The sequence below is a fragment of the Pipra filicauda genome, unplaced genomic scaffold, assembly GCF_003945595.2.
Source record: "Pipra filicauda isolate LSUMZ 115617 unplaced genomic scaffold, ASM394559v2 scaffold37_size4185640_pilon, whole genome shotgun sequence".
NCBI classification, from domain to species: Eukaryota; Metazoa; Chordata; class Aves; order Passeriformes; family Pipridae; genus Pipra; species Pipra filicauda.
In genome coordinates this window covers 2,993,552-3,010,961 of record NW_024104509.1, presented here as the reverse complement: position 1 = coordinate 3,010,961, position 17,410 = coordinate 2,993,552, and the positions used below count along the sequence as shown (strand labels likewise).

General features: G+C 40.9%; 1 protein-coding gene across 2 annotated transcripts in view; it reads right to left on the bottom strand.

The window, feature by feature from the left end:
* Positions 1 to 13,645, bottom strand: part of APBA1 (amyloid beta precursor protein binding family A member 1) — an 80,584-nt gene extending 66,939 nt beyond the window's left edge. For both annotated transcript variants that reach the window (XM_027752127.2, XM_027752130.2), the window contains exon 1: positions 13,540 to 13,645. The gene's annotated coding sequence lies outside the window, so the exon portion shown is untranslated. The remainder of the gene's footprint in view (positions 1 to 13,539) is intronic.
* Positions 13,646 to 17,410: the final 3,765 nt, after the last annotated feature.

Here is a 17,410-nt window from a genome sequence, read left to right as displayed (position 1 = left end):
TTTTTGTATTGGGACATGACCATTTTTGCTAGAAGCAGACCAGTGAGACCTGCTACATCAAAAAAAATCTTTGAGACTTTCAGACAGTTTTATTTTCTACTTTTTCAATATCTAAGGATTTGCAATCCTGGGATCCCCAGGAAGAAAATCCCACTCAGGTAAGATATAGTTAAGCTCAGAAAGCTCGCTGTTGATAATACCTTTCACTCTTACTAATTTCCACTTCAGAGATTTTGTATGTTGAGGCTCAAAAGCATAGCCTCAGCTGTTATCCAAGGTTTCCACAACGCCACACTCAGCTAGCCTATTCATTGCTCAGAAAATATCTTTATAGGGTTTTACCAGAAGCTATTCTAGAGTAAGCAGTTAGTAAACAGAAGGATGCAATTTAATAACTACTATCAAAATAAACTAAGTGCTACTTTAAATAAAAAAGGTCATCTCCCACACAGAGAGGATTATCAATTCATTACATCTACCCTTCCTCCCTCAACACTGAAGCAGCAATGTACCTCCACTGATGTCTTTGTTGCTCTACATAGAAAGAAACAAAGAAAAGGTATTTTCAAGGTATTTGTAGCACTTCTTATATAATACACATTCAAGCTAAACCTTTGTACAAGCTTCAGTGAACTTAATATAAAGTCACGGAAGACTACAAAGTGCCTTAATAATAGACCCAAGGCATCAGGCGGTAGTTGTTTAATTACATGTTTTGTATTTATTGAAAAGACAAAGCTAATGTTAATAGTACATTCCCTGAAGTCACACACTCTGCACCTGACCTACCCTACCATTCCAGCACTCTCACAGTGACTTCTGATCTGAGATGCATACAGCAACTTTTTACCAGATTTAGAACCAAAACCAGAAGTTGACTGTTATCTGGCAGATTTTCTGGTGTGCCTTCAAACTCCTCAAACCACTCACACAGCACAGTAGAAGTACAGCAGCCATAAGGCACAACTGACAGGCACGACACCAGTAGAGCAGGTAATTTCTCTGTTTCACTGATCAGGCTTCAAGACCAGAAGCCACAGCTGCACACTCTGTTGGGTCACCTCACCAGAATGAGCAACTCGCATGCAGCGCATGGCTATGGGAACCACAGTACCTTCTTCATGCTATTTCACCATTGTTCCAATTTTAAAGATCTGGAAAGGTCTATCAAATTAATTGATTTCATACAGCTTTCAAAAGCATGAATATCCTCAGGGGTGCAATGGCATTGTTGGAACCTCCTGTGGGGAAGAAAGAAGAAATGTTCTGAAATAGCTCAAGGCATCTTGCAATCATAATATCCACTTCATCATTTCATAAAAAAAGGTTTGTGTACAAACACACAGCACCTTCTTTTGGTAGGCAGCTGTGGCAGTTGAAGACACCTGAGCTAGAAATGACACTTTCTGGAAGGAAAACCTAACAATCAGGACCTGAAAGAGTTTTTGTTGATCTATATTTACTACCAAATCCCATTAATAACTTTCCAAACATATTCCCTAGCAGTGTTTCTGCTAATCCAGCATTACTATTACAGTTTCTCCCAACAATTATAATTATTTTTTTCAATACCTTTAACTCTGAAACATCCATCTCTGTTCTACCACTTTCAAAAAAATTAACTAACTCCCTTTAACTAACCCCCCATTGTTTCATTGAGGGTACTTGCACAATTTTACTATTTTTGTCTTAATCTCTTTTTACCCAGCATCTGATTGCACTCCCTCTGCCACTCACTATGCATCTATCTGATCCTTATAAGTGAAAGTTAATCTTTCTACAGGTCTTACTTTATTTTTGATGGAAGAAGAGCAAGTAGCACAAACTGTAGTAGGTAATGTTTGGAACTATATCAAAGATAGACCCGTTGCTACAGGGCGCACTTTTGGAAGCATTCTGATCAATTGCAAAGGAATAAAAAAAGTTGCTACAAAGCATGACCATATGCAATTACACTATGATCACCTGATTCTCCTTTGCAAGATCAAACACATAACATACATTCTCAGCCTTTACCATATTCTGCTCAACTTGAAGTGTTAACCTGAAGAAGTTGGCCACTGAAAGAGTCACAGAATGCTGCTTCAAGGGCAAAACTAAAGATCAAAATGATTTACCACACCACCAAATTGTCGTTCTCATGGGAAAAAACCAACATCAGAAAACTACATCTGGTGACAAGCAAAAGAAGAAAAGAAAAGCTGCTTAAATCAGTTTCAAGGATGAATTCATCCTGGATTGCGAAAAGCAAAGTTATGTCAAAATCCCTCTGAAAGAGATTGTTCAAGGTGAGGATTGCTCCCTACAGTACTGTTGAAGCTCTTGCATCACTGAGTATTCACTTCTCCAAAAATGTATCTTCCCTCACTCCCTGGGAGACTATTTCACATTCTCGTAGACATCAGTATGGAGATGTTTTTTCCAATGTTTAGTTCTTTTTGTATCTCACTGTATCACTCACAGTTAAGTCCTCCTTACCATACATAGCTTTGTTTCCTATTGCTTCTACCAGAGCTTTTTTGGTTAGGAGGTAAGATTATTACCCTTTATTAACAAAAGGGAGATAACATTTCAGTCCTGTCCAATTATTAAGAATCTTTCCTACGCTGTTAACATCCTTCTGTTATTTGTTTAAGACAAACAACTCAAGCTGTAAGGGACACACAACTCAGGCAGAGATCAAAAGTTTGTAAGTTCTTTCAAAGCAAAGAACTTCAGAAGCAAGTTATGCTCCAACACTGGAAACATGCTATCAAGATTCTAACATTACCCTTAACTCAGTTCTTGTACTCCTTGTTATTTCTCTTCAACAGGTAAAAAATTTGCGGAGTGAAATCTTTTCCTCACAAGAGACATTAACAACCATTGACCTTGGACTCCTGTCGTGCCTCAGTTCAAAGAGTTGAACCAAAAAAAAAAAAAAATTCTTTTTTTGACAGCATAAGGTTTACCATGTAAAATGGAGAAAGAAAGAATCCAGGAATGCATTTGTTCCTAACGAATTGATGAAACCACGCAAACACTCACATAAAGCAGTGTACAATCACGGCAGCAGCAACAGCATAACTTCATTTGCTAACCGAAGACTACAGAAGTGCCATGCACTTCATAGGCAGACAATAACAACAGAAACTGTGTAGATGTCTGTCACAACAAGGCCTTCAATTTGTGTAGTTCACTGAGTACCTCTATTGGCATAGCAGAAGAAAATCAGATGCCATCTTATTTATATACATATAGATACCATCCCAACAATATATTCAGCATTAATAAAAAGAAACAAATGTAAAAAGAAACAAATGTAAAATTGAGAAAAAGCTCTTTGACCATAAATTCACAAGGTAACCTTTCCCACAGCAAAACCTTCACATTGATAAACAGATACACACCAGATACAAAACAAAATGTGTGCATGAGATTACGTTCCACAAGCACCTTGTCATGAGTGCCTACACATGCAGATGGAGCTGAAGCATGACAATGCTATGCCTTACAAGGAGGAATTCAATTTTTACATGCTACACTTAGGGACAGGAAAAATAAAATTATAACTAGCATACAGGAAGGTTTCCCCTGAGGTACCTGGGCTGAGACTGAAGAATCTGTGATCGTAAAGATAATCCTGGAAACAAAAAGAAAAGCAGTGCTACTGCCCTGAGTCCCCAGACTAAAACTGGCAACAATACCACGCCCATCTCATAAAATGCATATTGAAATTGGTATATTTTCACTCCATGTTTGCTTCTGACACTCAATTGCCTCCTCATAACTGAACATGTCAAAAATCTCATCAGTTCAGTGTCAGTGCTTACTTATTAAGCCATAAACATCAGCAAGAACAGACTTGGGAGCCACCACAAAACAATTCAGAAACTACTGCCTATGAGGAAAGCCTATCACAGCTGATGAGCAACAGAACAAAAGACTAAACTTCTGAAGCTTTAGTCTCTCTAGTCAGCAGAAAATAGTTACCAGAATTATATCCCTGTTGATCCATACATTTTCTGTTTAGACAGGACTGCAGCCAGAAGATTTGTGCTTTGGATAATCAAAGCACAGTGGAGATCTTTCAGGGAATTTCTTCCCCATGATAAAAAACGTTCTGATTTCATGAATGTTGTTGTTAAATAGTCATTGGATCACCAAGTGTCTTCAAAAGATTCAGTTAACAAACAAATGTGCAAGAATAAACAGACTTCAGAAATTATAGCAGTCTGAATATGTAATTCAAGTACAAAGGCAGGTGCTTTTTATATTATATGTTATGTCCTTGTTAGATATCGCAAGTAACAACCCACTATCAGGCTATGTCATCAAAATGTACCAGATGGATGCTCCAGTTACATAAATCTCTTCCCTTCCTCACTACTCTCCTTCAAATAGGATGTAACACTTAAAGACCAGTGACAGGCACCAGCATGGAAAGCTTTATGTTGATAATTACTTAAGTGTAATCACTGCACCAATTACTTTAGCCAAAAATAATGTTAAAATCTGGACTTGAACTTGAAACCATTTACAAAGCTGTACTGCCACAGTGCTTGCAAGGCTTCAGGAAGTTTGACCAGGGTGAACACAGTACTATGCACAACTGAAAGTCTCAGGTAAGTTCAATTTTTTTGCTAAATAATCCAGTCCTGCCACCAACCTCACACAAGCTCCCTTGACACTGCCATAAGAGATGACTCATATACCTTTTACCACTTTCAACATCCCAATTTATCTTCTTAGAGAAAAAAATCAACTAGACTCCTCTCTTTCCCATACTTTCTGCATTATGCACACACATTTCCCGTTGACTGATGTTGCTGGACAGACCAATCCCTTCAGACTGACTTCAGAAGTATTTTAATTGACTGAAAAAATACCATCCTCTTCCTTGCATCACAAGAAGCTCTGAATTAGTCAACCCCACACTGTGAACTCCTTCACAGTAGTTTCACAATCTGGTTTCAGGTGTAAAATTAGAGTACATATAGCTCAATGTTTCCAATGTCCAGTGGCCCTAAAATCACTGTTTTACACACTACCATTTAAAAATACAAGGCTACTGGGCTGGCAGCTGCAAAAGTCTTTCTTTCCAAAACAAATGAAGTTGTTCTGTTTTCAAATGCAAAAAGGAACTTACCTTACTCTCTGGATAACAAAATAGCACAAACAGTAGTATCTGGTGTACGTATATGAACTTGCACCACAGTGCCTCTAGATACCACTGGTTACAAGATCATAACATAGACTTTAACACTGCAGATCAAAATTGAGTTGTGAACTGCTCAGGTTTCAGTAGTTATATACTGGAAGGAAAAAAAAAAATTGAACTTCCAGTCATTAGCTTCATAGACAAAGAGGTTGAAGAAAAAGTATCTTCAATACAATATAAATTTGCACACCAGAAAAGTGACATATGAAAACTGCTTTTGCTTTACACACAAAAAGGTTGTTCACTTCCTTTTTAATTCCTATAGAATCACCAGAAGTCAATCAGTTTTTGAGTAGAGAACTTAACAACCTTTTGGCAAACTGACTGTATGAATGCTAACTTTATAAAAGCTACAACTGTGCTTTTAGTATTTACTTTTCATGCTTTCCTTGAGACAAAAATTTTGTTCAAGAGGCTGGGTTATCACAGCTCCTAAAAGAGAAATAACCAATCAGTAGCTAATTAGAAATACTAGTTCTTTTTAATAATATATTATATTTTAATCCTAAACATCTTTCAATATATCGTAAAGTATTAGGTATGTGTAACTCCTAAAATATAAACATGTTTTATGTAGCCTTTACATTTGCATTCAAAAGCAGCCTGACCTAAGCTAAAATAACAGCATTCAGTCTTTACAGTTTTTGTAGATAGAGAAATGGAAAAATATGTGGGGGTGTCCTACATCCACACTCAATTTTAATTGCAGCTAAAATTGCTGATTCCAAAACCAAGTGTGGGCCAAAGGGTGTGTCCTAGTTAGGACGACTGAGACCAGTTCATCATGGTATGGGTGTAACCCAAAACTGTGTATTCTATAGCCTTCCATGCCATTTCCCAGAAACTGTTATCAATGAACCATTTACACCCTCTGCCCATAGAGCGTGACTCCTCAGGCTATAAACTAGGTGTTAAGAGGCCTGTGAGATAGGAGGATGCTCCTGTCCTCACACCCTTTGTGGAACTCCCCGCCCTGAGGGAAGTGCTGGGCATTCCTGCCTGAACTGCAGGATATATAATCTTGGAGTCTTGGAACATTTTTACCCACTCGTGGGATCCAGAGGAAGACTGCAGCTCATCGCTCTCAACCAGACTTAGACCACCACCCTATACTGGACTGCAATCACCACTTTTGACCAGACTGCAACCGCTCTCCCACCAGCAGGTTCTTCCCCTCTCCCTTTACTTTGGACTCAAGCGGGGCCCAAGGAACACCACTCTGTTCATGCCCCAGGGTACTGGGTTATACATTTGGGTTTTGTGGGTTAAGACCAATTGTTTGTTTGTATGATTGTACTTACTGTATTATTTTAGTAAATTGTTATTCTGATTTATAATCTCTCCTTTGAGTTGAGTTCATTTCCCCTGCTGGTTAACTCTTAAACCAGCACAGGGTGCCACACTTAAAATACAACCCACTAAAACCACCTGACTTGGATAAGACTTTAAACTAGGGCTAAGCAGTCAGATGTTGAGCATGGATGTTGAAGGTAACGCAGAGCCATATTATGAAGTATGGCGCTGTGGCGCTGTCCCCTTGGACCGATGCCTAACCCCTTGCCAAGAAGGCATCAAGCTTGGACATCTCTTCCCATGTGCCTTGCAGCCCTAGTGTGATCCTGCATGAGGAACCTTTTGGGGACTTTGGGATTTTCTCACTGTTATGAAATAAAAATAAAATGTCAAAATCTGAATGATGTTGTGGCAATCTCATAAGTGGATTACATTAATCGTTTATCAGCAAGGGATAATAATTCTTGAGCAAAAGCAGAACCCTGAGTTCATCCTTATTCATCACTCTGAGACCAAAAACGTCCTGCATGAGGAAGCTTTCAAGGACTCCGGAATTTTCTCATTGCTATGAAATAAAATTAAGATGCCAAAGTCTGAATGAGGTCATGGGAATCTCATAAGTGGATTACATTCATCATTTACCAGCAAGAGATGATAATTCTTGAGTAAAAGCAGAACCGTAAGTTCATCCTTATTTATCACCCTGAGATAAAAGGAATAATAGCTCTGAATATCAGAAATACACATGAAGTTTTTGGAAAGGTTATGTAAAATGTCCACTGAAAATGCAACGGAATTACAAAGCTATAGACTGGTTTTGCACTGACTCTTTAACTTAATACAAATTTCTGTCAGCTCACCGCAGTGATAACTGGGAGAGATTTTCTCATTAAGTTAAAGCTAACTGCACTGCACATAGGAATATAGGAATGCTGCTTAATGATTCTTTCATTTCTTAAAAATAGTGCTCTAATTTTGAAACCATTGCAACATAACTTAACAGAAAAAAAAGTTTTTAAATTCCTGGGCAATAATTTCTTCCATCTTGACCACCTTAAAAATCCAATTACCAAAAACTAAAATTATCGGGTCCTGAATGAGCTAATACAGCAAACACACCTGCACTTCAGTCCTTTCCTGGGGGGAGGGCAATGGTAAGATGGACTTAAAAACCATCAGGAGGAGATCACCATTTCCCTCACGCAGTACATGCTCTTCACTCCAACACTCCCATCACCCCAACGCCAGCAGCAAAGCAAGCAGCTTTCTGCAGCTGGTTTGCCCAGCAGAGGATAAGGAGGGCAGGTCAGAGGAAGGTTTGCCTTCAGCAGCCGTGTCCATCCCACTGGCACGGTAAGCAAAACCTTCTGCGTGCGTTGGCGTTTTACACCCACAAGGGACACAGCATTTCAGATTCAGAGCTTCGTGCCTTGGTTCAGCCAAGAGCTACAAACACGGCATAAGCAGCCCTTGTCTTAGTCACCTGACTGGAGCAGAGCTTAGATCAGATGGCATCCAGGGATCCTTTCCAATTCAAGTTACTCTGTCATCATAAAAAAGCTGGTGTGAGAAAGCTGTTAAGAAAAGAGAAGGAAAAACACCTCAGCTCCCCACACACATCATACAAAATGTAACAATTTCCTCTTCCAACAGCGAAGGCAGTACACACCCTCTTAATATTTAGTGGAGACAGCAACATATAAAAGACCTACTGGTTTTCCAGGTTCTTTGGATTTGAAGAGTGTTAGTTAAAGCATTCTGCTAATATCAGCCTGGGAAAGTCCTAGAGAAAGAGCTTTTACCCTGTGCTTCCTCACCCAGCTTTGGTGGGAGCTTTTTCAGATATTACTCTTAGTTGTCCTTTTAAAACTGTTTTTCCTAATTTAAATTTATTTAGTTTAAGGTTTTATATTTGAGATTTCCAAAGCACCAAGATTTAAAACATGATCAAAGTCCCATCAGAACAGACACTACATAAATTCATGGTAACAGTAACACTTTTGTCAAGAACTGCAACTCACTTATCAGAATAAATAAAAAAAAAATTTAAAATCCACAAATAAAACTTAACCATATGTTAGGATACATATTCATGTATGTTTTAAATCTTCCATTATGTTTTTATTTTTTCCTCCTCCTTTTGTTTAAAAGAACCCTTCTTTTACCCAGTCTATAAGTTCTTGCCCTCCCAAATACCCAACAAGTTTTGAGCAAAATATGTTCCTTAAAAAAAAAAAAATTCTGAATGATCACCACAAGAGGAATGATCAGAACCTTATGTACAAAAGTGAAAACACTTGCAGAGAAATAAAATTATTTAACAAAATCAATATAGGCACCAAACCTATATCTCCTAGATACTGAACCAATACCATAACCATATATATACAGAAAGACAGTTCTTCCCCTGATATACATCCCCAAAAAGGAAAAAATAAAGCAACAGTGAGTTAATGTTATATAGTTGCTCAAATGATCTTGGCCAAGATGTCTAAGTTTTGTAAACTCCATGGGACTGCTGTGCTGGTGTTTTCCTGACCTGCGCTCATCTTTTAGAGTTGAAAGTTTGAAAACTAAATTCAGTAGAGATACTCCTGATGCACAAAAAGGGTGCCACAGAGGAACAGAAGAGTTTAATTAGTTGAAAAAAGAAATTACCACTAAAAGAATTCAGTCAAAATTCCATGGATGTGCTGCTCAGCTGTCACATTAACTCAGACTTTTAATGAAGTCTCTCACTCCCTACACTCACATTTTTCTCAGATGGGTGACAAGGTGGTCATCTTCTAAAGGAAAGTAATTTTTATGGAAGTGCTCATGAGAAAGAAAGAACTAAATAATGCTTAATTGTTGGCTTATGAGCAAGATTTGAGGGAGCCAATAGATAGTCCAAGAACAGGTTTGGTTTTAATTGGCTAAACATCGGAGAACATCTCCCATCTCCTTTCACTAGGCAATGGGAAAAACAGAAGCTCCCAATGTGGTTTACCTCACCTAGGCTATTTATTGTTTTAAATACTACTAATACATTTCCCTCACTAGTTTCCTTGATGATGTACAAAACCCCACTGCTTATCCACAGACAGTTACCTACAGAGGCTTATTGGATGATGGAAACTTCTCCTGAAAAGTATTTGCAGTTAGACAGAAAACACCACAGGATACACAATGGACCAGGTGAGATGCCACTTGCCTAGCAGCATCTCCATAGAAACAGATCTCCTTAGAAACAGAACTGCACTTCCATTCCTCCTCTCTTGTCAAGATGGACTGTCTCCAGCAGAAAGAGGTCTAGTGGACAAATATGCAGTTATGGTCCTAGAGTATCTTCAGCTAAGTCCTCTGTCATCCACATCTGTTGTGTACCCATTATGCTGCTCCTGGATTTATTTCTTCAGAATTAGGACAGGCATTATCATCATGTGCCTGCATACGTGAAAGCATCCAATAGAGATGTTTCCCTAGGCCCCTTCAGTAAAGCAATAAACACAAAGCCCTTTCAGAAGAACACCGATGCATGCAGCGGAAACAGCAAAATACTATCACACTGCTCTTAGTAGCTGATTTATCAAATCAATCATTACTATGAAGCAAAACCAATCAATCTCTTTTTCAGAAACCTTTAACCTCGATGCAATATGTATTACAGGCCATCTATCAGAAATATATGAGCCTCAGCCGGTTGTGTGCTAGCTCTTTCATTAAGCAGGAATCTTCACCTTCTACGAAACCAGAAAAACACATTTAAAAATGTATTACTGGCACATTATGGCTTCACTTAAATCTATGGTAATAGGATCTCATACAAATTTAAGCTTTAATTAATCAAGCTGCATTGCCTATAGATGACATGTATTAAACTACCTGAAACAGCTCTAATATCTTTTAATTATCTCTATCTTTAAGCATAAGAGAAAAGGTCTGATTCTCACAATCTCATGTAAATCCAGAGCAGCTATGATCAATAACAGACAACGCGCATGCCAAAGGAAAAAATGCTGAATCTGGTCTGAAGTATCTAGGCCATGAGATGCGAGCGAAAAGTTTTAGCCTTCTGCTTGATTTTTCCTTCATTTTGTCTATGTGAAGATTATGAAGTTTATAATTTTTTTTTTAACATGAGCATTAGTTTTGGATATTAACCCTGAACTCACATACATGTTGCAATATCACAGAACCAACATGGTGTGTATTTTCCTAGTCATCTTTTCTGTATTTTGGATTAGTTTTTCCTGATTTTGTTTGCCATAAACAATACCACACACTGACACAACTTAAAGCCAAACAATTTAAAACCACTGCAAGAGGCTACCCACACTGGCCTGTTAAAAATACAAAACAAGCAGCTCAACAGGAGAGATTCCATTTCTTTGTAACCTCATGACTTTTATGCCAGCTCTAGTGCCATTAAGCACTGCTTATAAAAAGAAATGCTAACCACATTTCAAAGACACACATAATCCTCATATTGAAGGCTTCTTAAGCTAAAGAATGCAGGCATTGCATATGACTGTGGCTTAAAATGGTATAAAAGAAGTCAGAAGCCAACTCCTGGTCCAATTAAAACCCATTCAAATCTCATATGCAAAGAATTCAGGTTTCTGGTTAGGGTTGCTATTTAGATGACACAAACTTTAGCCTTAAAATTAGTAGTCCCTGAATTCAAAAGATTACAGAGTACTTACATCCATATAGAGCAAACAAAATGTTCAGATCACGATGTTCATACCTTCAAAAATCCACACCCACTTTCCCTGCCCCAAAAGATGATGGACTACAAGATTTTCACCTTTGGTATCCACTATGGCACCACATCCAGCATCACAAAATCTCTTCTAAAGCATTAGCTCCTATGTTTTAAATACATGAAGGTAGTTCTAACAAGTCATAAAAATGGGAATGCATTTATACTCTTCCAAACATGTAAGGAATTGAAAACTTATCATAAACAAAGGATTGAGAATTAAATTAACAGCTTAAGAAATTGTGAAAAGGATTTTATATTAAGTAACCAAAAAGGGATATACTAAAAAGCTTTGGCATTTCTCCCTCTTCACACACCAAAACTATCTTTTCTGTCTACCTAGATATATCAAATGCCCTTCACAGCATTCTTACATTTTGTAACTAGAGGTCTAATCTGTGATTACCTTTATTTTGATAGCCTTCCAAAAGGCTGGCTTTCCATCTGTTAAAACACAGCATAGTAGCCAGAAAATTTGCTGTTTTAAGTAAGGATAATGCATTAGCATAAGATAAAAGTACCTTTCAAGCTACAATCAGAAATGTCCAAGAAAACTTAGACCAATGAATTACATCATTCATAGTACACAGCCAAACTTGAGCCACCATTAATTTTGTAGAAATCTGTTTGGCCTAAAAGCTCATAGATATCTCAGTCTCAGAAAGGCAAGATATCTTTCACTCAGGTTTACATTTCACTCATTATACACCCACAACATCCACCCGAGGTACATTAAAACACTAAATGTACTGGTTTTGCAGTTTCCTGTGATGTTCCATTATCACTCACTGAACACTTCATTTTTCAGTACAAATATGCACAAATGCCCATAATTCAACAATAACTGTTTTCCTTCACTCCTGAACCGCACTTCTGGGCAGTCTTCCCTGCCCCTTCTCCCCACAGCATTAGAGAAAAAGGTAAGCATACACCTCACTTTTGGTTTGATAGCACACAGGAGAATAAACACATTCTATTTCACCATCAGTGTTCGGGAAGCACAGGCATCACATGCTTGTTTCTGACATGGGCTGCAAAGGCAGGTGCAGCTGGTCCAGATTTAACAGCAATGCAGCAGAACCTGGAGTACTGTGAGTGGGATATTTTGCAAGGGCAAGTTGGTCAGGACCCCATGGGCCATGGCCACAGAGCAGCCACAAACCTGCAGCCACCTGGGTGTCCTCTTATCAGCAGGTGTAACACTACGCACGTCAAAGACAAGAAAAATGCTACATGGCTGATCTGCCCTACACCCACATTAGCTCACTCTTAATATATGCAGAGTCAGGCAAACACCTCTGGCTTCTAGTTCCTCAGCAGCTATGAAAACAGCCAGCCGTGCAATGCACTCTCTAAAGCAAACTGCAATTCCACAGCCCAAAAATCTACAACAGGGGAAAGCAAAAAGGATGTTGCAGTTTTCCAGCCTAGGCCCATGGTTCCATCTCTCTTAAAAGGCAGGTTTATGACGGCAATAAAACAAGTCTTGGTAAATTGCTTCTCTTAACACTGATCCTTACAGAAGGCAGATGTAGCACATTCGGCTGCACCGACCACGACTGTGATTCAGGCAAGCATTGTTATCAATCTGCTTTTCCGGGAAGAAAAGATCAAGACGCCTTCCCTTCCCTGAAACCAGAACGTGATGGTAGCAGATGTCACCTCCCCCTCAGCCCAGGGATGGATAGCACGCCCCACGGCGAGGATGGGGAGATCCAGGCCCCGCTAGGTTCCCTGCTGCAAATCGGGACGAGGCCAATCCCGGCAGCATCTCTCGGCGGAAAGGGATGCTGCGACCGTCCTGCTGCGACGGCGACCATCGATCGGCGGATGCAAAATCCCCACGCTCCCCCCTTCATTTATCCTTTATCTTTTCACCATAGAAAAGGTGCGGGGGGGGTGGGGGGGCGGAAGGGGGGTAACAGACTGAAAAAAAAAAAAAAAGCAAACCAGTGCATTGGGATACGCACATCCCACGTAAAATGATGGAACGGATAAAACGAGGGAGAGTACGCAATGCCCCGCCGGAGACTGGGATGGAGGCGCTCATGGCCGCGTTGGCGCCGCTCCCGCAGCCCGGGGCAGGTGCAGCGCTGCCCCGCTCGCCCGGGGATGCCGCACGCCCAGGCAGGGGACAGGGAACGCCGCAGCCCCGCAACCCCCTCCCGCCGAGAGGGGCCGCCAGGCGGACAGGGCTGGGCACCCACCTCCGGGCCCGCTGCCTCCCCGGCACCCAGCGCCGCGGGAGAGACACGGCCGGACCCGCTCCCGGACCCCCCTCCCGGCCGCGAACCCTCCGCACCTGGAGCGGGTCCGCGCCGCCTCCTCAGCAGGCAGGGCGGCTCCGGTGGGGGCGGCCGCGCAGCGCAGGGCGGAAAGCCCGGCAGCCGGCCGCTCCTCCCGCGGCCACCATCTTCCTCCTCCTCCTCCTCCTCCTCCTCCGGCCGCCGCCGCCAGCACCGCCCGGGCCGGCCCCTCCCGCCGCACCGCCCTGCCGCGTCAGCGGGCCCGCCCGCGCCGCTCCCGCCTCCCTCCCTCCGGCCCGGCGGGAGGGGGCGCAGCCTCGGGATTGCCAGGCAGGTTGCGGGAGCCGGTGCAGCCTCTCCTCCCTGCGGCCCCTCATCGTGCACGACCTCCAGGGAGATTTACTGCCGCGCAGTAAAGGGCTTACCAGTGCCCCTTTCCCCCACTTACTCCCATATACACGAACACATATTCACATATACAAACACAGCGTTAGACCTTAATTTGCATCTACAGTCCAGGCTGTAACACCTATTGTATGTTGTGTCTTCTCCAGGCTGCTGCTCCCTGTGTGTCACTGCCACAGTGATTCCACACATGCAAACAAAACCCTAAATTCCTCAAGATAGTGTCTTGCATTTTGTGGTATTTAAAACAATATGGCTGGACAGTCAAAACCAAAATAAACTATCAGAAGAAATACACCTTTCTTTTTATCACAGACAGATTGACATCTAACCAGTTTTTCATAAAAAAAAAAAAAAAAGCTAGAGGACTTTAAAATGCCTAACAACCAATGCAAAACTGTAGTATTGGTAACCTAAATTGGTACATTTTGACAGTATTGTGAATTTATCTCTTCAGATACCCTGATAAACATCTGTGAAGTGTTCAGGCAAACCCCACTGCAAACTATCAAGTATTCAACATATAAAGGCTTCTAACTAATTACTATGATAACTTGGTGTTAGTTTGGAATATAATTCTGTTTTTCCCTTTCCAGTGGAAAGACACTTTTTAGATCTTGATAATAGGGTAACACCTATTACCCTATTATTATATGGTTCAGCCACTCTGTGTGCACAGCTGCACCTTTAAATCCTAGCCGAAATGCCACAATATTGTCCAAATGAAGACTTTGAAAATGAGAGTATGAAAAAAACGTTGAAAAGAAGGAAGAACTGAAGAAAGCACAAGTGATTTATTCCTTAGACAGCTGCTACCAAAATCCATTCCTCTGTCATTAATACATTGCAATACTTCGCTTCTTTCCCTCCTGTGCTAATAGTTTCTATCCATCAAAGTTTTTCTATAGTATCCTGGAGAAATCTTCCAACCTGATAACATTTGTAGCAAAAATAAGAAAACCCAGAGGAGATCTCTGTTCTCTTCTTTTCTATGGCCTGTGTATATGGCACTGATTTGGCCCTAGGTTACCAGAACTTATGTTGTATAGAACGTGCATGACAGATTTCAAAACTATTGATTCTTGGAGAGTTATATTAGATAAAACACTTTACTTGTAACTAAGTTCCTTCTCCCTGATCTCCCTCTCAAAATAATGAAGTTAGGCCTGAATGTGATCTAAATTTACCCTGCATTGAGGGAGGTTTGCCCAGATGACCTCTAGAGGTCCCTCCCGACTTACCTTATTCTGTTACAGTCTTACTATTTCAAAAGACTATCAAAAGCAGTCTCAATGACTCCTAGATTATATCCAAGAAAAGTTCCGTGTCCTAATTGCATTTTTCTCCCAGAATTCCACCTTACCTCATTTGTTTCACAGCTCATGAAGACAGGTCTTCTAGCACATAAGTTGTCTGTGAATCTAAAGAGATGCTGCTGCTAATGCAACAGTATTAATATTGCTAATGCTGCATTAGCATTGACCTTCAGGCTCTTACTTGTTTTCAACCTGGTCATCATTACTTAGTCAGTTTTAAATACATTAAATTAAAACCGACTGAAAAACTAGTATGAGAAGCACCAAGACTAGTCTGTAACATATATAAAATTAAGTACTGCTACAGATGAATTAATACAGTCTTCTGGATATTAAATTATAACCTTGTGAGGGTGGTAGTTTTTTAAGTCGCTGTGGTAACAAACATCTGTAACAAACATCTATCAGCCGCCTTCTGGTATATTCAGACACACTTGCTCAATAAAAAATTCTATTTACACTGAACCAACTTTTTCATTTATATAGGGTTTTTTTCTCCCCCTGTATTTCAATTTAAAGACAAGTATTTGTATCACTCCATGTGTAGCTTTTGAGGCTTGGCACACCCCTGGCAACATACTTACCTCAGAGAAACATGTAAACAGGCTTTTCTTCCCGTTTGGGTCATTTGGCACAAGCTGCTGTGTAAGCATCAGTAAAGTATCTCTCTCAGGGAAGGACCTGGCCCGGGTTTCATATGGACATCTAGTTAGCTGGGCCTGGATGTTTCAAAGGCAAAGAAGTTATACTGAAGCTTTCTCTTTTCAGGAAAAAAACCCCTATGCTCTGCAGAGTACATTAATTGGATTCAGCATGTCTACATTCTGCCTCTATTTATATACCCATCAGCCTAGATAAAAGCCTTGGCCGTGGCAGTTCAGACACTTTATTTCCTACAGTAGTCTACTAATCTTGTATGTGTTTTCAGGAATTGGACTTGCAATGATCCTAGGTGTGTGTGACTTGTTATTTTCAGCCCTGGGCCAAAGGCAAAAGAGCTCTTGCAGGCTGAAAAAACCAGTTCAATCTTGACATTTTTAAGGTCAGATAGCTCAAGACCCATGAGAGACAGAACTGAATGCTTTTTACAATCTGAAACCTTGGGATTACAGCTTTCTTATGTCAAAAAGCATTAATCTCAGACTCTAGTGGTGTGTGCATTACCTGTTGCTAGAAGAGAGGCTGTTTCAGATGTTCTTGTTAGTGCTGAATTAGGTGGGTTTCAGAAATAGAAATGTTTTCAAATTCTGATACTGGATCACTGAACTAAGGGAAGGCAGTTTTATGAATTAAATCTTCCAGACTCAACCATCTTATCAAATTAGAGGACTGGGCTATCACCAACCACAGGAAGTTCAACAAGAGAAAGTGTTGATTCTGCACCTGGGATGGGGCAACCCCAGATGTACCTACAGGTGGGGAATGAGATGCTGGAAAGCAGTGCTGGGAAAGAGATCTGGGGGTCCTGCTCAGCGGCAAGTTGAATATGAGTCAGCAGTGCCCTGGCAGCCAGGAGGACCAACCTATCCTGGTGGGCATCAGGCAAAGCTTTGGCTGAGGGAGATGATTGTCCCACTCACTGGGGCAGCCTCATCTTGAATATTGTGTGCAGTTTTGGTTGCCACAGTATAAGAAAGATTCTAAGTTCTCAGAGAATGTCCAAAGGAGGGCAATGAAGATGGTGAAGGGCCTTGAGGGGAAGCCTTATGAGGAGTGGCTGAGGTCACTTGGTGTGTTCATCCTGGAGACTGAGGGGAGATCTCATTGCAGTCCACAAGTTCCTTGTGAGGGGAAGAGGAGGGGCAGGACCTGATCTCCTTTCTGTGGTGACCAGAACCTGAGGGAATGGTCTGAAGCTGTGTCAGGGGAGGTCTAGGTTGGACTTTTAAGGTTTTTCACCCAGAGGATGGTTGGGTAGTGGAACAGGTTTCCCAGAGAAGTGACCACAGCACCAAGACTGACAGAGTTCAAGAAGCATTTGGACAATACCCTCAGGCACATGGTGTGACTCTTGGGAATGGTCCTGTGCAGGGCTGGGAGTTGGACTCGATGACCCTTGTGGGTTCCTTCCAATTTGGTATATTCTGTGATCCTGTGATTCTTCTTTACTAGCTCGGTCTGAAACAGCTAAGTCAGAAGCATGGAGTCAGATCTATGTTTTTCAAGTGCAAAAGTTTTGTCAACCATTCTGACTTCCCATATAATA